The sequence below is a fragment of the Ambystoma mexicanum genome, chromosome 11 (genome assembly GCF_040938575.1).
Source record: "Ambystoma mexicanum isolate Mex_15411 chromosome 11, UKY_AmexF1_1, whole genome shotgun sequence".
Taxonomy (NCBI): domain Eukaryota; kingdom Metazoa; phylum Chordata; class Amphibia; order Caudata; family Ambystomatidae; genus Ambystoma; species Ambystoma mexicanum.
This window is the reverse complement of record NC_090934.1, coordinates 83,124,180-83,145,347: the sequence shown is the minus strand read 5'-3', so window position 1 is coordinate 83,145,347 and position 21,168 is coordinate 83,124,180. Positions and strand designations below refer to the sequence as shown.

The 21,168-nt window shown below is 41.9% G+C and overlaps 1 protein-coding gene across 10 annotated transcripts in view; it reads right to left on the bottom strand.

Moving 5' to 3' along the window:
• Positions 1 to 18,520, bottom strand: part of ZMYM4 (zinc finger MYM-type containing 4) — a 1,943,772-nt gene extending 1,925,252 nt beyond the window's left edge. For all 10 annotated transcript variants that reach the window (XM_069622579.1, XM_069622582.1, XM_069622583.1 and 7 more), the window contains exon 1: positions 18,452 to 18,520. The gene's annotated coding sequence lies outside the window, so the exon portion shown is untranslated. The remainder of the gene's footprint in view (positions 1 to 18,451) is intronic.
• Positions 18,521 to 21,168: the final 2,648 nt, after the last annotated feature.

Sequence of the window (21,168 nt, the reverse complement as noted above, 5' to 3'; positions counted from 1 at the left end):
AGTAGGTAAGGCTGTTCCAATATGGCTCTATTCTCTTTAATACATGTTATGTGAAGACTGGCCGCTCTAAGCAGAGGTTAGTTACACGAGTCAGTGTTCAGCCCTTCTACTTCGTTAAATGCATGAAAGGTATCTTTTAAAGGTTGTGCTAATAGGGTGACCATTGTTGGAGCAGCGGGCAAGTGGATTCTGTGTTTAAGGCCTCAAACATAAGTCACCTTCCGTGAACTGGCAGATAGAGCTTGTAATGAAAGCCATAAGCAAAGTGAAGACTTTTGATGTAAAAATAACATCTGTTGAATATGAAATTTGTTCTGCCTTCTGGGGATTAGGGCATTATTGTGTATGTAGTCTGAACATATGTGTTGTTATCTCTTGCAAATGAATAACAAATAACCTATGCTGATGAAGGCTTAATTTTTTGTATAAAAGGGGATGCAGTGTACTATTCAGGCACTTCACTTCTCCACTCTCCATGAAATACTGGTCGTGGTTGAACCTGAAGTACGCTGAAGTGTATGATATGCGCAAAATAAATCTTACCTTGCAATTTTGAATCTATGTCTCAGATACTCTACTTAGTTTGAATTATAGCGCTTACAAGTCTCGGTTTGGGATATAATTGATTAAAAGTCTCAAAATGGTGCCAATGGTGGGGCCCCATCGAGGAGGAGGGCACCTTGGTTAGACATGATGGAGAGGAAACTGCTGAATGGACTGCTTGGTTTCAGGGATCCCTGCCATCATAGAGAGTTGAATACTCGCAGCTGACACTAGCCTCCATCGGCGGACTTCTCTCCATAGACGGGTGCCCTTTGAATTGCACGTAATATTTTGCCCAAAACAACTGAGACTGAACGTTGTCAGTAAGTAGATCTGTTATCTGTTTGGCAGGTAACACTTGGTTGGTGGGGTCAAACCGAAGATATTTGCAAATACCTTCTTTTGCCAGGAAAAAATCAGAATGTTTTATGATGCCTGATCCCAGTAAACTTTGTAAATGTTGGTCCGTACTTTGTTGCGTTTCGCTTTGTGAACAACTTAGAATTTATTCAGCCTGCACCACCAGAAGGTACCCCGGCATACGAGATATATGTCAAATACGGGTTAGGGGAAATTGTATTTAACAGTTCAAGGCACAAACAGACTAAAGATATGCCTAGCTTACGATGCCAGAAAATGGCTCTTTTGATTTATCAATAATTCAGCATTTAGAATCTGTATTATTAAAAAATAAGGCTAGATGCTCCGCCTTTGAGGTTATCCAGGATTAGCGCACGGAAGCCACGCAGAAGATAAAACGCGAACAGAAATTTGCTCTAAGACATATGTCATGGGCTGAAAAAGCTTTAGTTCATGATAGCAGAAATATCAACAAAATAATCGAGAAATACATAAAGATTGTCAGCTACAAAGAACAGGAATTTACCCTGTTATACCTACTACTACCCAAGTTCCCGTAAAAGAACAGATCATTAATAACCCTTGCCAACATCTCCTTTCTTCTGCGCCTCCTCCTCTGTATGGTCCACCACAGAGCCCATTAGTAGTGGGGCTCCCGGGCCCTAAACTTCCTCCCACTTTCCCTGATCCCCAAGATTTGCCCCCTCGATAGAAGACGATATATCAGATGCCAGCCTAAATCCTCCCAGTGAATATATACAGGGCCCACTGACTAAATAAAAGGTAGAGAAATTACAAACTTTTATTAGGAATACACAAGCCGCTTTAATGCCTACCCAATGCAGGACATTGAGGGGGCCGGATTTTTCGGTTGTGGTTGAGGAAGTACTTGAAACCCATGGTCCTGAGTGACTAATTTTGATAGAATGTTTGGGTGATGAGATTCAAATCCAATTCCTAGGGACTTACAAGATTTGAATCTAACTGCCTTCTCTTGTCATTTGGAGAAGGATGCCTTTTGACATGTTAAAGGACTTTGGGATGTATTTGATGAAATGAAGGGACTTGAGAAAGAAAGCCTGACTGCAATTAGAAACCGAAACAAATACTTCTGGATATGTCCAAAACCTGTTATTATTACAGCATGTAAAGAATCTTGTGTGTCAGATGAAGAATTACAGTTAATAACACATACCGCCCTTAGATGGGCCACCGCTTTGACCCCTCTTTCAGTCATTTGTAGTACGTCCCTCAAATGCAGATGCATGCTAATGTTGGATGCAATTATGCAACAGAATGAGGAAGGCGAGTTAGAGAATTCTGCGGAGTTCAACACTTGAAACTCATAATAGACAAAGCATCCATAATGAGTATCCCAGAGCAACTCATCCACTTAACAGCACTTTTAAAATTACAAAAATGACCTAGTTGCCAGCTCCCTATGCAAGAGGTGGCGCCCGTTTATATACCATACCACAGCAGGCTATGCTTGATGCTCAGGGAAGCCCTGTCCTTGATAATCAAGGTAAGCCAATCATACAGCCCGCTAAACATGATACCCAATTTGTTCACAAGCCCTTTCCAGGCAAGAATTGAATGCATTAAAACAGACAACCCCCATATTAGGAAAAATCCCACTTGGTTTTATAAAGAATTGGAGGCCGTTTTGAATACCTTTGTCTTCACCAGTAGGGATTTGGAAACTTTGTTCTCAGTAATTTTGCCATCAGATATTTGGACACCAATTAGGAATGTCACTAACCCTGCGACTTTGGGGTGGACATGGGACGACCTTTTTCAGCTTGACGCTAACAGGGCAGCTGGCGAAAGGGCCGCTCCCGCAGTACTTAACCTTCTCACTATGATAGTTGCACAGCTCAAAAGGGTGGTACCCGAGAAAAAGATTAATTGGGATAAAATTGTAGTGATACACGAAATTGCAACCTTGCCAATCAGGGCTTTAGATGACAGCATTAGCCGCTGAAAGCCAATAGTGTATTCAAGGTATGTGCTAAAAATGCTGACAGTAGTCTGTTGTAGCATTTCCATTATGCAGTAGTGAGCTACAAGGAATATGCAGGCCTAGTATGAAATAGGTCACATTATGCATTGTTAATAGACAGGCAGGGAGAGGGCCCCTAGCTCTGTACCTAATAGGTATTTTTGGAGTGTTTGGAACATTATGGCACCTATATAGCGCTTAGATAGCCAGTCTTAAGCGCTATAAACACTAAGCTATGAGTGCATGCCTTTTAGAGCTTGCAGATGGGGTTAATACATCCCTGCTTCCCTTAGAATATTCAGCCTCACTAACGGTAGCCCTGGCTCCAAGCTAATCTTGCTTTTCTCTGGGAAGGCACTGATAAGACATTCCAGTGTTCGCAGATGAGAGCCAGGGAGGGGCTCAGACGGCGCAGTGGAAATTAACAGAGCTGGGTTTTTTCCATGAACCAGCCTATATTGTGCACAGGGAAAGTTCTGGAACTATGCGTCATGGTGACTGACAGCACGAGATTATAAAATATCCATGCACACATGACTCGGTGGGAGATCGTCCTGTGGACTTGATTCGTGTACAGTCAAGTGCCCGGAATTGGCTCTGACGGTGTCCTCCAGCATTGTTTTTCTGAGCGGGGCTTGTTTTTACAGCTAGCTTATGAAAAGCCCAGGTCTCCCAGTGCTGATTAAAGGGACGTAAGACTGTGTTTCTCTATGTTTCTCTATGTTTCTCTATATTTCTCTATGTTTATCTAAGTTCCATGTTTCACTATATTTTGCATTGCTCTAAGTGTTATGCTTTGTAATATTCTTTAACTTGAATCCCAAATGTATATGAAATTCACTGCTTAGAATAAATATGCTAAAACTTAATGAAGGTGTCATTTTGTCACTAGCATGAGATCACTGCTCAGCACAATAGAACCTGTATTTTGGGCTGAATTGGGTATTTTTGCTCTCAAAGGGCTGGCCCCGAGGAAGATTTTGCCCATATCAAGACATTTGGTGGCAGCTTTGTGGGATTTGTGAAGAGCAGTGCCATGCTGTGACATGACAAATTGTGTGAGAGAACACAGTGTAGAGTGGGGAGCAGGCTGTCGCATTTCCTTGGTGGTCTCACTGCAGCTCTGAGACTTCAAAAGGCAGCAATGTTGTGTCGGCTTGCCGTGGCCGATAGCTTGTGTGGTTAAGACTCCCTTCAGTAAATCAGTCGTGACTGACTTATTGTTTGGGATTGGTGCCAGGGAGTACAAGGCGATAAACGAGCGGGAAATGGCTTTGTTTAAAGCACTCCGATGAATGGTCAAGAAAGATGTATGCTCAATTAGAAAATAATTTTATCATGCGGTTTCCCCAGTTTAAAGTTGTAATTTGGAATGCATAGTGAGACAGAGTTCTCATCTCTATTCTGTCATGAGGGCAGGGAAAAATAATTGCAAGGATTTGACATGCAAATTGTGAATAGTGATTTAACCATTGACTCAGCCCCAGTGTGCTAGCGAGTGGGGGCTGTAATGTTCGGAGGCGAAGGTTCGCTTTTTTGATATATGCTTTTGAAGTGTTGGCATTCCTGAATAATGAGGAGAATGAGCCATGCTTAGGAGAAAGAGTAACATCTGTGCTGAGAGCCTAAAGAGTTTTTTTTTTTCTTTTGGCAACTGTAAAAATCCATGTGCTGGTGGTGGCGAATTCTGTTTTAAAGGAAACACACTAAAATGGTTATATTGCATTTTAGGCTGTGCCATGCTTATAATGGGTGAGAGACTCACTTAAAAAGAAAGTGAGTGAATGTTATTTGGATTTTTGATTTTTGTGTATTGATTTGAAATTGCAGAATCAGTTTGCAATGGTTTGGGGGGAGAAACAATTTATATTTTTCTAAATTGCCCCTGGAGTATTTTTGATCCCACGCTATGCCATGGATTTGTGCTGTTGCCTTATAAGTGATGTATGATTTGGAAATAGTGACCTGTTGACTGTGATACATGATGAAAAAATGTTGTTGACACATTAAACAGCCCACAAGCAATAGAGTGTGGGTTGTTCTTGCAGGAAAAAAAAAACGTGCAGGGAGCTGCAAACTAAATATGGCATTTTTATTTTTTAAATGCACTGAAATGAGTGGTTATATTTTGGCAATGGTACAACAGAATTGATTTCTGTGTGTGATAAGATAGCACAAAGATTTAGTGGGTTGTGAGTTCTCTTGAAAGATCGCACATTATTTTGGATTTAGCTCGTGAAGCCAAAACTACAAGGTTACAAGAAAAAAAAAAAGTATGCTTTTAAATGGAACATTAATCAGTTTAAAACAGGCAAAAAGACGCTTTGACATTTTGCTAAATTACATGGAGTAGAATCTGATGACAAGAAAAGTGCCGCTTTTGAAAACAAGAGTCTTGCTGTGTGTGCAGAGCTTGTGCCTTGAAGCTGTCTTGGGCGAGGTGCGCGAAAGGAAGGCAAACAAAAGCAGAATACTGCACTTCTGTTGAGTGAAATGATGCTTTTCTGAGTTACAAAAGCAGAAACAGTACAAGAAAGAGTTAATCTGGATGAACTGTCTGAAACGAGTGCTTTCCATTGAAGCCGCCCCAGTGTAAGAGTTATAGGCAAAAAAGATAAGCTGCGTGCTCATGGCGCTCCCAGGTGCACACGAAAGATAAACAATGCCTGCATTCCTGAGGAAGGGGGAGCAAAGACAGAGAGCTGTTCAGAAGTAAAGAATTTGCCCAGTAAACTGTGGTAGGGAAACAAAGGCATGCAGGATGGCAGACGGGCACATCACATCTGAACATTTACCTATGCATCTGTGAATGGGCCAAGAAAAGACAGCTGCCCATTCCAACAGACATTACTGTACAAACCGCATTCCCATGTGATGTGAAGTGAAACGCTATTGCTGTGCAAGCTGCATTCCAATGCTCCATGTGATGTGAACTGAAGTAAAGCGCTGTGCACTGGAGAAGAAACCTCTAGGCGCTTTGAGAAGAGAAAATACACATCTGGCAAACTGCAAGCTACATTGCCAGGGAATGGAGTAACTGACAAAGACATTATGGCATTCCAGATGGAAGCAAAACTGACAAAAGTGCTTAGCCGTTTTGCAAGAGACAACATGCAGAGCGGGGCTTTGAAGTATAACATGAACACTGCACATTAGCCATGATCCAGAAGCCACACGGCTTAATGCAAGAATGAATGATTTGTTGAAGCAACAAAAGAAACTGACTTAGACTATCGCACTCAAAGGGGTGGTTCAGGAAACAGCAAACACCCCTTGGAAAAAATGACAAGTGAAAAAACCAGAGGCTTGAAAGACACTGCCTGTATGGAAAAGAAAAATAAACAGCTGCTTGTGCAACTGTAAGCGGTATTGGACTGAAAGATTTTACCTTTGAAAAATGGAGTGATGCCAGCAGGGCAAACTAAATCAAGATCATGAGACACTGGAAGCAAGTTGGCGCCTGGCATTTGTGATCGCTTTGGTGAAAAAAGAAAAGCATTGTGCGACCTGGGTACTTATTATATGGCTTTGTAAAAGCACAGATCAGTCTGAGGTACCATTGACCAGCTATGATTGCATTGCACAAATGAGTTTGTGATTAGGCAGTTACACCCCGTATGGTTGAGTGTAAATAAGCCCCCAGAAACATGCAGAAGGGTGATAAATAATTGCAGTAGCAATGATAAAGTGTGTAGTTACCTGATGAGACTTTTTGAAGATGGGGGTGGTATTATGGGAAGGGGTGGATAACGCTGATATTGAAGTTTTTGATGACATCCTAACATGAAGAATAATGATATTGAACTTTTGATGAAATCCTAACATTTCTGTTTGTATTTTGCCTAGGCAAAAAAGCAAGACAATGCATTTCACAATATCAGAAATAGATGTGTGCAGTTTGTGGGTGACACTGATCAAAGAAGGGTCAGACGCATTCTCAGAGAAAGCGAGCCACTGCGACATGCTATTTCAACTTTAAACGTGCCCTGCACCGCACAACGCTGCTGCAACCTGCGAAAAGTGTCCAACAGAGTAATAACTTCTGCTGAACTGGCACGATGCAGACTTGGCTAATTATCAAGTATTTGATGCTACACATTCAAATGACTCAGTTGCTGGAAATAACTTAATTGACATGACTTGCCCTTTCTTGTTTAAAGGACTATGGACAATGAGTTGTGGACTGTAACATCAGGCACCACAAACAGCTGTGTGACACAGCAATTGAATGCTAACACATTGAAAAATGGTTTTTAAATGCACTGTTGAGATGAATCTGAAAAAACGAAATGGTTTTACTCTTCCAACTGAATTGCTTTAACCAGAGATGTTTCGTTTTTTGAAAAAAAAAAATATTCTACATTGCACGTAGGCAGGAAAATGATTTATGAATTGTTGGGGCAGCAGGATTATGCAAGCAGGAGCGTAAATTATTTTGAGATAAGATGAGTGCGCACATCAAAGTCACCTGTGCGTAGGTTAAGATTCTTAATTGAAGTAATGCTGCCAAGTGTGTGATCTCTAATTTGAAATGGTAATCTTTGAAACACTGGATACTTTTACAGCCAGCTTAAGGCAGGTAAATGAAACCATGACTGACTTGATGTTTGATTTTATGACACAGAGTGTGACACAGTTTTTGTTAAACCAACCAGTTTCATGTTTTTGTGGGGACAGCTGTCTCCAGCACACTAATGCAAAGAGTCACCTTTTGATTGTAGACATTTGGAATAATTCTTTAGAAAAACGCTACAAATGAGTATCCACATGAAATTGCTAGCGTACTGGCCTGGCACATTGTCAGGCATCTTTTGTCACTGAATGGATACGATTTGTTTAATTTGTCTAATGTGATGTTTTTCTGACCAAGAACTGCAGCGAGTTTCTCGCCAAGATTTTATGGACTATAACTTGACTAAATGAATTTGTTTAATGTGATGAAACAGCCACTGCCGGATAGTAGTATGGTGTTTGTGGCTAAAGTTAATATTGTATATGGTAGATATCCCACTTGAAGAAGAGTATTCTCCAAGTCACAATAGGTAGACACTGTGAACATGTTAGATTTTCCAGTAGTAAGGCAACATGTAAATTGTAGACTGGTAATGCACACCTTCATTATTACAGTGATACACTTAGACATAGATTTATCATGAGGCAATGTTTCCTTAGTACTACCAAGCTGCTACAAATGGAGTCCATTTCTATGGCCCATCACTAGAGTGCGCGTAGCTAGGGAGCTAGATTCATTAATTGCAGGTGCTTTATATGCTTGTGACATAGAAACTGTGCACAATAAGCTAGCCACTATGGGTTCTGATGCCAGCTCTGCTATAGAACTTCTGGCCTAGTGGGGCCCATTGATATGCCCAACACTGCTACAAGTATTGACAACCACTGAAGGTGGCAGAATTTTAGATATGAAGACATTTTTGTCTGCCATAGGGCAGGTCAACAAGACTGCTAAATACACACGATGCATTGTATGGCAAACATTGTTAAATCAGCAGGTGTTGGCTTTTTACTGGGTGGGGGCGACCATCCTCCACATACTGGCACGCAGAGCTACAATTACCAGCATACATATGGATTGAATTGCTTGCTTTTGATTGCATGAATAACACATGCCATGCTTTGATGTAAATTAGTAGAATTGTTTTTATTTAGATAACCTGGTGCCCATGGTGCCCATGGGTTCACCTTGTTCACGAAATTAGATGGTTTCTGGTTGGGTTCCACCTACCTGGGGGAAGTGTCTAGTCACACAGCCCATAGTCACGCTTGAATGCCCTGGGATCAGGGGGAGGGTAGGCCCTTAGAGTGAAAGGCTGCCAGGTTTTAGAATTGGTAACCATACATAAATGCAATAGTGCATTGTAGATTAGACTACACCGGATTGCCTTGACATTTTAACTGCATGCTGCTTTTTAACTGACAATCAGTTATACAAAATTGATTTAGGTATTTTTGTGTAGGCCAGGTTTTGGCAAGGGTATATGTCACTGTTCACTTTGTGTACATTTTTGTTTAGGTAGTGTTTTACCTTGCATGCCACGCTAACTAACCGCTAAAAGATAGTTTGCTTAAACCTCTTGCAAAGCCCCAAGGTCTTTATCACTGCACTAAATACTATATTGATAGGTATTAGTCAGCATTTATCGCACAGACGTTGAATAGGGGTGGAATGTAGTGATACACGAAATTGCAACCTTGCCAATCAGGGCTTTAGATGACAGCATTAGCCGCTGAAAGCCAATAGTGTATTCAAGGTATGTGCTAAAAATGCTGACAGTAGTCTGTTGTAGCATTTCCATTATGCAGTAGTGAGCTACAAGGAATATGCAGGCCTAGTATGAAATAGGTCACATTATGCATTGTTAATAGACAGGCAGGGAGAGGGCCCCTAGCTCTGTACCTAATAGGTATTTTTGGAGTGTTTGGAACATTATGGCACCTATATAGCGCTTAGATAGCCAGTCTTAAGCGCTATAAACACTAAGCTATGAGTGCATGCCTTTTAGAGCTTGCAGATGGGGTTAATACATCCCTGCTTCCCTTAGAATATTCAGCCTCACTAACGGTAGCCCTGGCTCCAAGCTAATCTTGCTTTTCTCTGGGAAGGCACTGATAAGACATTCCAGTGTTCGCAGATGAGAGCCAGGGAGGGGCTCAGACGGAGCAGTGGAAATTAACAGAGCTGGGTTTTTTCCATGAACCAGCCTATATTGTGCACAGGGAAAGTTCTGGAACTATGCGTCATGGTGACTGACAGCACGAGATTATAAAATATCCATGCACACATGACTCGGTGGGAGATCGTCCTGTGGACTTGATTCGTGTACAGTCAAGTGCCCGGAATTGGCTCTGACGGTGTCCTCCAGCATTGTTTTTCTGAGCGGGGCTTGTTTTTACAGCTAGCTTATGAAAAGCCCAGGTCTCCCAGTGCTGATTAAAGGGACGTAAGACTGTGTTTCTCTATGTTTCTCTATATTTCTCTATATTTCTCTATGTTTATCTAAGTTCCATGTTTCACTATATTTTGCATTGCTCTAAGTGTTATGCTTTGTAATATTCTTTAACTTGAATCCCAAATGTATATGAAATTCACTGCTTAGAATAAATATGCTAAAACTTAATGAAGGTGTCATTTTGTCACTAGCATGAGATCACTGCTCAGCACAATAGAACCTGTATTTTGGGCTGAATTGGGTATTTTTGCTCTCAAGGGGCTGGCCCCGAGGAAGATTTTGCCCATATCAAGACAAAAATGGCCACATGTATCCAGAATAAAACTGAAGGGGTAACTGACTATTAAGTTTCAGCAAGTATTTGTTGATTTGTTTTTAGGACAAAAAAGGACTACGCCGGCAGGGAAACCATTATTTGTAGATACATTCACCTGACAATTGTTACCTGAAATTAGCGTTCTTATAACTGGCAGACTAAAACCCTGTCGGACATTTAGCATATGGCTGAATATTATGAAAATAGAGTAAATGTGGAGAAAGAGAAAGCAGAAAAGAAGAGAGTGGATCTTAAAACAAGAGTGTTAATACAGCAAATGCAACAGGGAAAGAGGGGAGGGCACTTATTGGCTAAAGAGGAAGAGGTGGTGGTCCACTTGTACCAGTTTCACTGCCAGGGCCTGATCAGTGTGCATATTGCAAACAGGAGGTCCACTGGTGGGCACAGTGTCCAGCCTTGTTGAACAGGGGAAGCGTAATGTATCAAAGAAGGGCAGGATGATGTCAGGGAGGAAAGGTAGGAAGTAGGGGTGGATGGGTACCACCTGGGCCGTCGATTGGCCCTGCAGCAAAATACTACAGTCCCTATTAACTCCGATGTTTTCGATAATGCAAGTGAGTCTTTTGTCACTAATCAATACAATATTGAGGGTTTCTCTTGCGATTTCTAAGAATAGGACAGCCCTCAAATGAAAATGGAACCAATCCCCATCCCTGTGGATCAGTCAGGACCCTACGTTCACATTAGAGTTGGGAGACTGAAGCATCGATTTCTAGTAGGCACAGGGGCGCAAAAGAGCTCCATAGATCATGTTATGGTTCCAGATATTCCTTTGAGTGGGCATACTAATATTTCAGTAGGGTTTGCTGGATCACCTGTAGTTAGTAAAGTATCGGCCGCAGTGCCTGTCCTTTTAGGCCCAGCAGCAAGTGAGATACTGTTCTTATTAACTACACACTGTGGAGAACATTTGTTGGGGTTGCATTTGTTGAAAACATTGTGAGCTACTATTTATTGTACACCAGACGTAGTAAATATTACAGTATGTCCACTGAAAATGAATCCGTTTTTAGCAAAACATTTGCCACCCGAGTTTGATAACATCCCTGATACCTTATGGGCAGTATCGGATAAGGATGTCTGGCTTATGGATATTGCCCGAGTAAAAATACAAATACGACGGGGAGCAATTTATCCACGTATTCCTCAGAACAAGGTATCCCCTGAAGGTTATTTAGCTCTTTAAACAATTGTCTCAGCCTTAGTAAGACACAGGATCAAAGAAGAAATAACGGGGAGTGTGTGAAATAGCCCTATTTTACCTGTTTTAAAAAAGGGGACACAGGTCTACCATATCGTCTTGTTATTGATTTAAGAGCGATTAACAAGATAAATCTGTTACATTGATTCAATATATTGATGATTTGCTTGCAGCAGCTCCCACAGAGGAACTCCAAGCATGCAACTATATTGTTATTGTCATATCTAGTCTGCCATGTTCATAAACCCTCTTTGAAGAAATGTCAGTATTGTAGACAGGAGGTAGCATATCTTGGGTACCTCCTGTCTAAGGAGGGTAGGAAACTAGCACCTGATAGAATACAAGCGATTTCTAAAATGCTACAGCCAAAAACAAGTTAGAGCGCTTATAGGTGCTGCCTCCTATTGTAGGCAATGGATACCCAATTTCTCGCTTATTGTCCAACCTTTGATACAACTTACGACTAAACATGTACAGGATCCAATGCCATGGACTGTTCAACATCAAGAGGCATTTGTTTTGTTGGGCACAGTGCTTTTTTCTGCTCCCATTTTAGGGACTTTGGATTATAATAAGTAATTTGTTTTGTTTGTGCATGAAGTTGATGGATGCGCTTGGCTGTTTTGACACAGGAACATGTAGGAAGGAATAGACCGTGCAGCTATTTTTCCTCCACGTTAGACCCTGTTGCATCTGCTTTGCCTAAATGTTTGCGCGCAGTAGCAGCTGTGTCCGTAAAACAATGTGAAGGTATAGTTTTAGGTTACTCTTTAACCGTGATGGTACCTCTCTCAGTCAATGTCCTTTTAAATAGGACTCAGACCCAATTTATGATTACGGCCTGACTTACAAGATATAAATTGATATTGTTTGCACCACATATCAAAATTAAGCGCTGCAACACACTCAACCCTGCTGAAATATTACCCCTACCAAATCAGGGTATCTGGGACAATGAGGCAGCCGATCATAATTGTATTTTTGCAACTGAAGAAGACACCAAGTGCCGAATTAATATGCGAGATAATAACATAACATATCGTCTCTAAAGCTACCAAAGAAACTAGCAATAGTTAAATGTGCTGCCCATCAGAAAATAGTGACTGAAATTCATAAAGGAAATGATTTTGCTGACTCCATGGCTAAGCAAACAGCGTTAGATTGTACCTCAGGAATGTATAATGCAGAGAATATTAGAAGGGCTCAGGATTTATGTTGTATGGAGGAAATCTCTATTAGCATTAAAGAGATACAAGCAATGGCCAGCCCACATACATGCTAAAGCTATTTGTAAACAATTGGAAAATGTTTGGTGTAATTCACAGATTACCGCAACAACTGAGAAAGTGGTTAGGAACTGTGTAACATGCCTAAGCCATAATGCAGCTCAAAGGACTACGGTCTCTGCCGGAAATGTTGATCCTCCTACCTTCCCATTTGAAGTGTTGAATTGTGACTTTATTGAATCAGAAAGATGCAATAATTTGATATATGTGTTACTAGTAATTTGTGCCTTTAGCAAATGGGTAGAGGCTTTTCCCTTGAAACCTAATACCGACATCTCCACTGCGAAAGTTATGTCGAAAGAGTATTTTCCCAGGTTTGGATTACCCAGGGTAATTTGGTCTGATAATGGACCCCACTTTATTGCAGAAATAATACGAAATGTGTATAATGGATTACAGATCAAACAGAAATTTCACACAGCTAACCATCTTCAAGTGCAGGGTTAATTGAGCACCACAATGGAATTTTAAAGAACAAACTGGATAAAATATGTGCTCACAAAGGACTTAAGGGATGGTCTAGTAAAAATGTTTATTTAAAAAATAGATAGGCCACATAAAAAAAAAAAATACTAGCATCCTCCGTTTTAAAAGTTCCTATGTAAAATTTTGAGCTATTCAAGCTCAAAATTCGAAAAAGCAAGCACAGGAGCGCAGCCATTTTGTGAAATGGAGGCCCTCCTGTGCTGGCTTTTGCTTTTGCGGCACTAATGAAGGAAAAGCCAGCCAGCTGTAGTAAACAAAGTCTACCGCTGGGTGGCTTTCCCTTCATTAGTGCCGGGACTCGGAGGACGCGGACCGGAGACCAGAGCAGGAAAGCTGCAGCTGAATCTCGGTAAGTGCTATTTATTTTTTTACAAAAAATAAGCACTAGCTGCGGGGTTTTTTCTACGTTTTCCGGGCTGGAGGAGCCCGGAAAACTTAGAAATAAAACTGCAGCTTTAAAAACGTTGTATTTATGTTTGCGGTCGCTTTTGAAGCGGGGAGCCCGAGAGCCCCAAATGGTAAAGCAGATTCAGGCAGACACAACGCGGCATTGCGGAAAACAACTGCGTTGTTTCTGCCTGAAACTGCTTTTCCATTTGGGGCTCTCGGGCTCCCCACGGGAGCCAGAGGAGCCTGAGAAACTTGGAAAGAAAAACCGCAGCGTTTTCCAACACAATAACGTTGTATTTATGTTTGCGGTTGCTTACACCTACAAGTGTGGGTTTGATATTGGGGTCAGCCTGGCACATACATGAAATCAGTGTGTCCTGATCGCTGTGCACACCAGGAGGTAACGGGATATCAAAGGACTGAAGAAAACCTGCATTATGGAGTTGCATCTATTTGGCGCTCAAATTCGAAGGAAAAACAATGAAGTGACTTTATTTTCTCGCTCACAAAAACTATGGATAAAGGAAGATTGAATAGTAATATTGACATTTTGTAAAATGTTAGTGGTAGGACATGATTCTGTGCATCTTTTAAAGACACTTCTTCTCAATGACACTGAAGTTACTACCAAGTTCCCTTTTACCCCTCATGTCTTAATCCATACTCATCATCCCTTCGATGTGTTTCAAAGATATGGTTACTGATAAAGTTCAAAAAGCTATTAATAGAACCAATTGTTGGCTTTGTACACATGTTGAGCAGAGTGGAGATGGAGTAGGGATACCCTATCATGCATTACCAGTTAATAGATCAATATTGTGTGCTGTACTTTTTTTGTCTCATAGCAGGTTGATAAATGATTGGGATAGAGGACAAGCTCCTCCTGGAAGGATAATGCTTAACACTACTATTTAAAACCCTGAAATATGTAATAACACCCTTTATTGCAATCGTTCAAGTCTTAAAATGGTGTCTAACCTTCCATGGATATCCTATACTTCTTACATGAACGTTACATTTCCTTTATTCCAGGTAACTCATAGGATAGGAGAACCTCTTTTGCTATAGGAAGGGATAAATATAATATGCAATCTGTTGATACTATTGCTGACTATACCAATTATACCAACCCCATCCTTCCTTATGGGAATTGGTATTGTGGTTGAAGAAGGGTTGGACAGGCATATGTTATCTTGTTAATATATTCCCTGGAGTGTATGTGGCCTCCACAGATGAAATATATCAGCGCGTAAAATTACAAAGAGGGAAAAGAGAAGTGGACTAGACTGAAACACAGGTAGCAGCAGATTTTGGGAAAGGAATAATACCATTGTTAGGGGTAGCTCTTAACTCCAGAAGCATTCGTAGACTCAGTGGAGTGGTAGCAAGTATGTTGAACGAGACTGCAAATACATTTGTGAATTTAAAATCTGAACAGAATGCTATGAGATTGGTAGCACTTCAAAATAGGATGGTGCTGGACATTCTCACGGCTGCGAAAGGAGTGGGCTCTTCTTGCTGTACTTTCATACCTGATAGCGCTAGAGGTATCTTTGATGCTATTGATCGATTACATGTATTGGGAGAAACAGTGCATTATGAAGTGGGGACAGGAGAACAGCTGGTCCCAATGGTTTTGGAGTTTGCTAAAGGATTGGGGATGGAAATGACTGTCTATATTGTTAGTGTTCTTTAGCTTAATATTAGGTTGCTGTTGTTGTCTTCAGTTTAGTCCTCTATCTTGTTCCTTTATATCTCATAGTTGTGTTAAGGTAGTAAAAAGAATTAAACCCCTCCCCAAAACTAGTTATAGAATTAATACTGTGATGATAGAAGAAATGCAAAGTCTGAATTTAATAGACATAGATATTTAAAGTCTCACCGGTTTGGTGAAAGGGACTTTGCTTAGACTAAAAGGAGGGCTTGTTAGATATAATAATATGCATCTTCCCAAGACCTGACCTAAATCCCTTTTTCGGGATCAAAATCCTGTTCTTTTAGTAATATTCAAAATGGAGCTGCATTTTTCATTCATTGAGTAGATACAAAATAGAAATGTGTTCACGGCTTTCCCTGTCAGTTATTACAAGAAAAGGCTGTGTCCGTGCAGAGGGCATGTATCAGTCGCCTGGCCTTCATCGATAAACCTAGGTTAAATAACATTAAGGACAGGTGCTCCTATTCTGCTAAGTAGGTAAGGCTGTTGCAATATGGCTCTATTCTCTTTACTAAATGTTATGTAAAGACTAGCAGCACTAAGCAGAGGTTAGAGTCATAGTGTTCAGCCCTTCCACTTGGTTAAACGCACAAAAGTTATCTTTTAAAGGTTGTGCAAATAGGGTGACCATTGTTGGAACGGAGAGCAAGTGGAGTCAAACACAAGTCGCCGTCCGTGAACTGGCGGAAAGAGCTTGTAATTTAAGCCATCAGCAAAGTCAAGACTTTTGACATAACATCTGTTGAATATGCAATTTGTTCTTCCTTCTGGGGATTAGCGCATTATTGTGTATGTAGTCTGAATGTATTTGTGTTATCTCTTGCAAATGACTAACAAATGACCTATGCTGATGCAGGCTTCATTTTCATTTTTTGTATAAAAGGTGATGCTGTGTACTATTCGGGCACTTCACTTCTCCACTCTCCATGAAATACTGGTTGTGGTTGAACCTGAAGTCTGTTAGAGAGCATGATATGCGCAAAATAAATCTTACCTTGTAATTTTCAAATGATGTCTCAGATGCTCTACTTTGTTTGAATTAAGGTGCTTCTAAGTCTCAGTTTAGGATATAATTTAATAAATTGCTTGATATATGCCCTGATAGATATCTTGCAAAGGGTTATTTGGAAACAAACCTTGGGGGTGTCGTCGTCTATTCCTAATGTAGCAATATGACAAGAACTAGGGTTGACCACGTTAAGCTATAGGGCTTCTTGGAGACAGCTGGCTACATATGCAAACATTATTTGCCCACCTCCAAATACATTGTATGTTGTTAATGGTGCCTTCTTGTGTGCGCCCATGCTCTGCATTCTCTTAAAGTTGTTTAAGATAATATGGTATGGCTCTTACAAAATACAATCAAGTGAAAAAGAGCTTATAGGAAATACTGGTAAGACAAAGTACAAACTATTTGCCTTCGTTTTGTGTGAAAACTTTGAACAGCTGGGTTTGTGCAAAACATATAGGGAAAATGTTAAACATCCTAGGGAGGCATTAAATATGTTAAACTTTTCCATTGTGATAAGACATGTCATCTCTATATATGTTTTTGGATAAACCAGTGCCCTACTCTTGAACGTATAGGCTCCTGGATCTTGTGGCCTAGTAACTCACTTGCTTGTAGATTATGTAACCAAGTGTCTGTTTTTGAAATGCGTAATACCTCACTTTTTACTGTCCGACAATTAGATGTGAGGACTTTACACTTTTATTGTTTTTTTGTCTTCAGTTAGTTCAGTCGGCTGTAGTGTTTAGTGTCGTTTAATGCAAATTGACAGTTTTCTCTGGTTTTAGCCTTGTGTAGATTTTTGCGAGAATTCACTGCTATTCTTGATGCACTGATTTATGATACTTTTAATTGTTTACTATGTTTTGTGAAAGATTTGGCAAGATTAAATAATATCGCAAAAAGAAATCTTGAGACTTGTGTTTTTTTCTTTTCAATTTCAAAGATAGGAATTCCAATCAAAAGAGGACCGGATCCTTCAGGCGCATGGGAAAGTTGAAGGGGGGTGGGCTTCGTGAGACGCCTAGAACCCATTTAAAGCAACAAACATGCCCTATTCCATATATCAAAAACCAGTCTTGGTTTTAATTTTGCATTCTGGGACTCGTAGTCCTGGATTCCCCCATTATAAAGCACAGGACTACAAATCCCTGAATGTAAAGTTAAAACCAGGACTGCTTATCATTTCCCAAAAATAGGGCATGTTAACAAATATAAATGGGCAGAAATCCCTTAAGTCATGTGGAAATGGATGGGTAGGCTATATACTAGCTCATCCCATGCATGGCAATATAACCCACTCCAATACTTGCCAACATGACCCATTACAGTGTGTATGTGGTTGGCCAGTCCTGGTTTTTTCTTTGCATTCTGGGGCTTGTAGTTCCCCTTTTCCCATTATAAAACTGGACAAGTCCCAGAAAAAGAACAGGACTGAATGAACACCTACAGATTGGAATGGGTCATGTTGGCAAGTATGCTGATTCCATTCGGTAGATTCTCGCCCAGTCCTAGTTTTAATTTTGCCTTCTGGGACTTGTAGTCCTGGATTAATAAACAGTAGATCCAGGACTATGCGTCACAGAATACAAAGTTAAAACTAGGACCGGGCGAGCATCTCCCGAACGAAATGGATAATGTTGGCATGCATGTCAACGCTCCCGGTCATTGGATGATGCCCGATGCTCGGAAGCTTCTTTCAGTTTCTGCTGCTCATATCTTTATCCCTGCAGTCTGTGCTGAGTACTTTATCTTCTTCCAAGACGTGGACAGACGCTCTCCACCGCCCAGCCCAAGGAGTTAGCATAGGAGAGTGTACGCGCTCTGCTGTTTTGGTTTGCACGGGCACCCGTCATTCTGCACCGTACTCTGCATCTTACCCTGTCTGTGCAGTCTGCACCCGTACCCTGCATCTTACCCTGTCTGTGCAGTCTGCACCCGTACCCAGTGCCACCCAGGCCCCGCCCCCTATTGTGCCCCTGCTCTTGCCATACCTCCTCCGCCAGTCTTTGTTTTAAGTAAAGTTGTTGAAGGAGCAAGGGATAAAGGTCACACCCCACAAGTCAGCCCCTGTCCCGCCCTCTCGCCATCACCAAAACAAAGAAGACTGATTAAAAGAGCCGGTCCGCCCCCTCCCGAGCCAGGCACTTACCACACTCCAGGCAGCGTCCCCAGCTCTCTGTCTGCGCCGCTGCCCCAACCACGACCGGCGAAGATGACGTCATCTTCCTGCGAGCGCTCCGCGGCCAATCAGGGCCCTCCCCTGGAAAGAAATCAGTTAGGTGATAAAATGGCGCCCCCTCCCCTCAAAAATCCACAGTGAGCAATATGGCGGCCCTCAAAGTGGGGGTTTACACCAAGAGCACCTCCTGGCGAGGTGCATGGTAGAGTAAGCTCCCCAGGAAGAACTTTCACAGACTTCATGAAGAACAAATAATGACAACTATGCATCACACTACAAGGAAAACACACAAAATGAAACATTACAACTCTACTTGTTCTTAAGAAAAGACCCATTTAGGCATACGCATACTTTAAGTGAAATTAAACCAGGAACACCTTGCACAGTGTTTACAAATACATCTGCACTGCCACCAAATAATACAAGAAAAGTTAAAGCAATAACATGAGCATTTTAAAAGACTTTTTTGTTTAGAAAAAACAAGTTGCATGTACAGACTATTATTACAATACAAGAAATGAAAATGCATACCCTTGTAAAAATGGAATTGAAAATCTGAGAGTTTCCTATGAAAAAATAGTCTTGGAAAATTATGGATAACTTTGGAGTTCCAAGGAGTTAACAAAGGATCTTATTTCCTGGGAAAATCTTGGAAAACTATTTATTTTTATTTTTTACATTTATAAAGCACACAACAGCCTAGGGGTATTGAGGCGCTGTTACCTGGAAGGGTGGCTTAGTTACATGGAGCTTGCTTACATACATGCTAACATTTCAACCAACCTGTGCGCGAGATTACGTTAGAAAAATCCAAGGATTTTCCCATAGGAATACATTGGGCAAAGACTTATTTTAGGTGGGGAACGTGAAAAATAACATTCTTTTTCACTGAAAATCGGGAGTCTCCCGCCTAAATCGTGAGGGTTGGCATGTATGAGTATGGTTGATGCATTTGTGGGTTAGTGTAGTATAATTAATTCAATGAAGACAGGAGCCTCTGATCTGGTGACGATGTACTTATTTACTCAACCAGATTATGCAATATGCACCCAACATGAGTGCATTAATGATAAAGGCCAACGGGCCTAAAGTGGCAGAGAGAAAGCTTAAGTTGGTCCAAGTCTATGCCGTGTAAGGAGCGGGCCCCCGTAGCAGGAGGGCTATGTAGGACGCGCCTTCTCGCGTCCTCCGCTCATCCCATAATGCGCGCGAAGCGCGCGGGGGCGGAGCTTGATGCCGCCGCGAGATCTCGCGAGAGCACGGGCTCTCGCGATGTCTCTACACATCTCCCCTTTTCAAACACACGTCAAACTCATTGTAAAACATAGTCATTATATCTCACCGGTCTTCTGTATTCCCTTCTGGGACGATCAGCAGTCCGGGTGAAATTCTCTTGTTGTTCCTGATCGGGATCTCCACCCAAGGGTTCCAGTTCAACTTCTGTTTCACCCCTCTCTCTGTCGTCTCCTTCTGGTTCTCCTTCCTCGCCTGCTCCAAAGTCCCTTTCGGTTTCCGCTGGTGGTCTCTCTGGGGTCTTTGCTCCTCCTCGATTCTTTTGGTATAATGCTACCCTTTCTAAATTCCACGCTCGCCCGTCTTCCGTGCGAATGTGGTTTGCGCCTTTGTGAGTCACTCTGATGGGTCGGCTAAACCGAGACCCTGTGCTTTGATCCTTCTTCGGTAACTGGATTTTAACCAAGTCTCCCTCTCCGATGTCTGCCGTCTGCTTGGTCCTTCTTCTTCGATCGCTCCATAATTTCATGCGTGCCTTATCGCTTCCGATTCTCCAGACTACTTCTGCCATGTCCACCGCTTCATCCTCTCGCAGTTTCGACAACCATGGTGGGATCAGCGTGGATGCTGCACTCCTCCCTCTCAACATTTTGAACGGGGATATTTGGGTGATCCCATTGGGTGTGAGTCTGTGGGCTGCTATGGCCTCCTTGGTGGTTTTGAGCGGGTCCATGCCCGAAGCTGTCGCCAGTTGGATGGCGCCCTTTATGAACCTGTTGGCCCTTTCGACAAGCCCATTTGCTTGTGGGTGATACAGGGCCGCTTTCTTTTGTATTATGTGTTTTTTTTTTAAGAACTCCTCCATGTCTTTCGAGACTAGTTGCACCCCATTGTCGGTGACTACTTCCTTTGGAAGACCTTCCCTCTGAAAAATTTCTGTAAGCACTTCTATAACCGTTGCCGTGGTTATGTTCGGAACGAACGCGGCCTCCACCCACTTGGATAGGTAGTCAACCAGTACCACACCGTACCGGTGTTCAGGTGCCATTGCTTCTAAAGGTCCTATGAAGTCAATGCCGACCTTTGACCACACCGCTTCTGGAATTTCTGTGGGTATAAGGGGTGCTTGGCGAACCTTGAGTCTCTTGTCGCTGTTGAGGCATTCATGGCAACGTTCTATCATGGATCGAATTTCCTGGTCCATGGATGGCCACCAGTAGGCCTCTCTCACTCTGCGACGGGTCATGGTGTTTCCCAGGTGGCCCGCGTGGGCTCTACCTAGGATGATTCTTCTCATTCCTGTGGGAGGAATAATCTGGTCTGACTTCATGATTATTCCCTCCGTTTCCGATAGTTCATTCGATACCTTCCAGTAGGGTCTCATGCCCTCGGGTAACGCCTTTTCACTTGGCCAACCTTCCTTTGTCCAATTGCGGATCATGGCCATGGTGGGG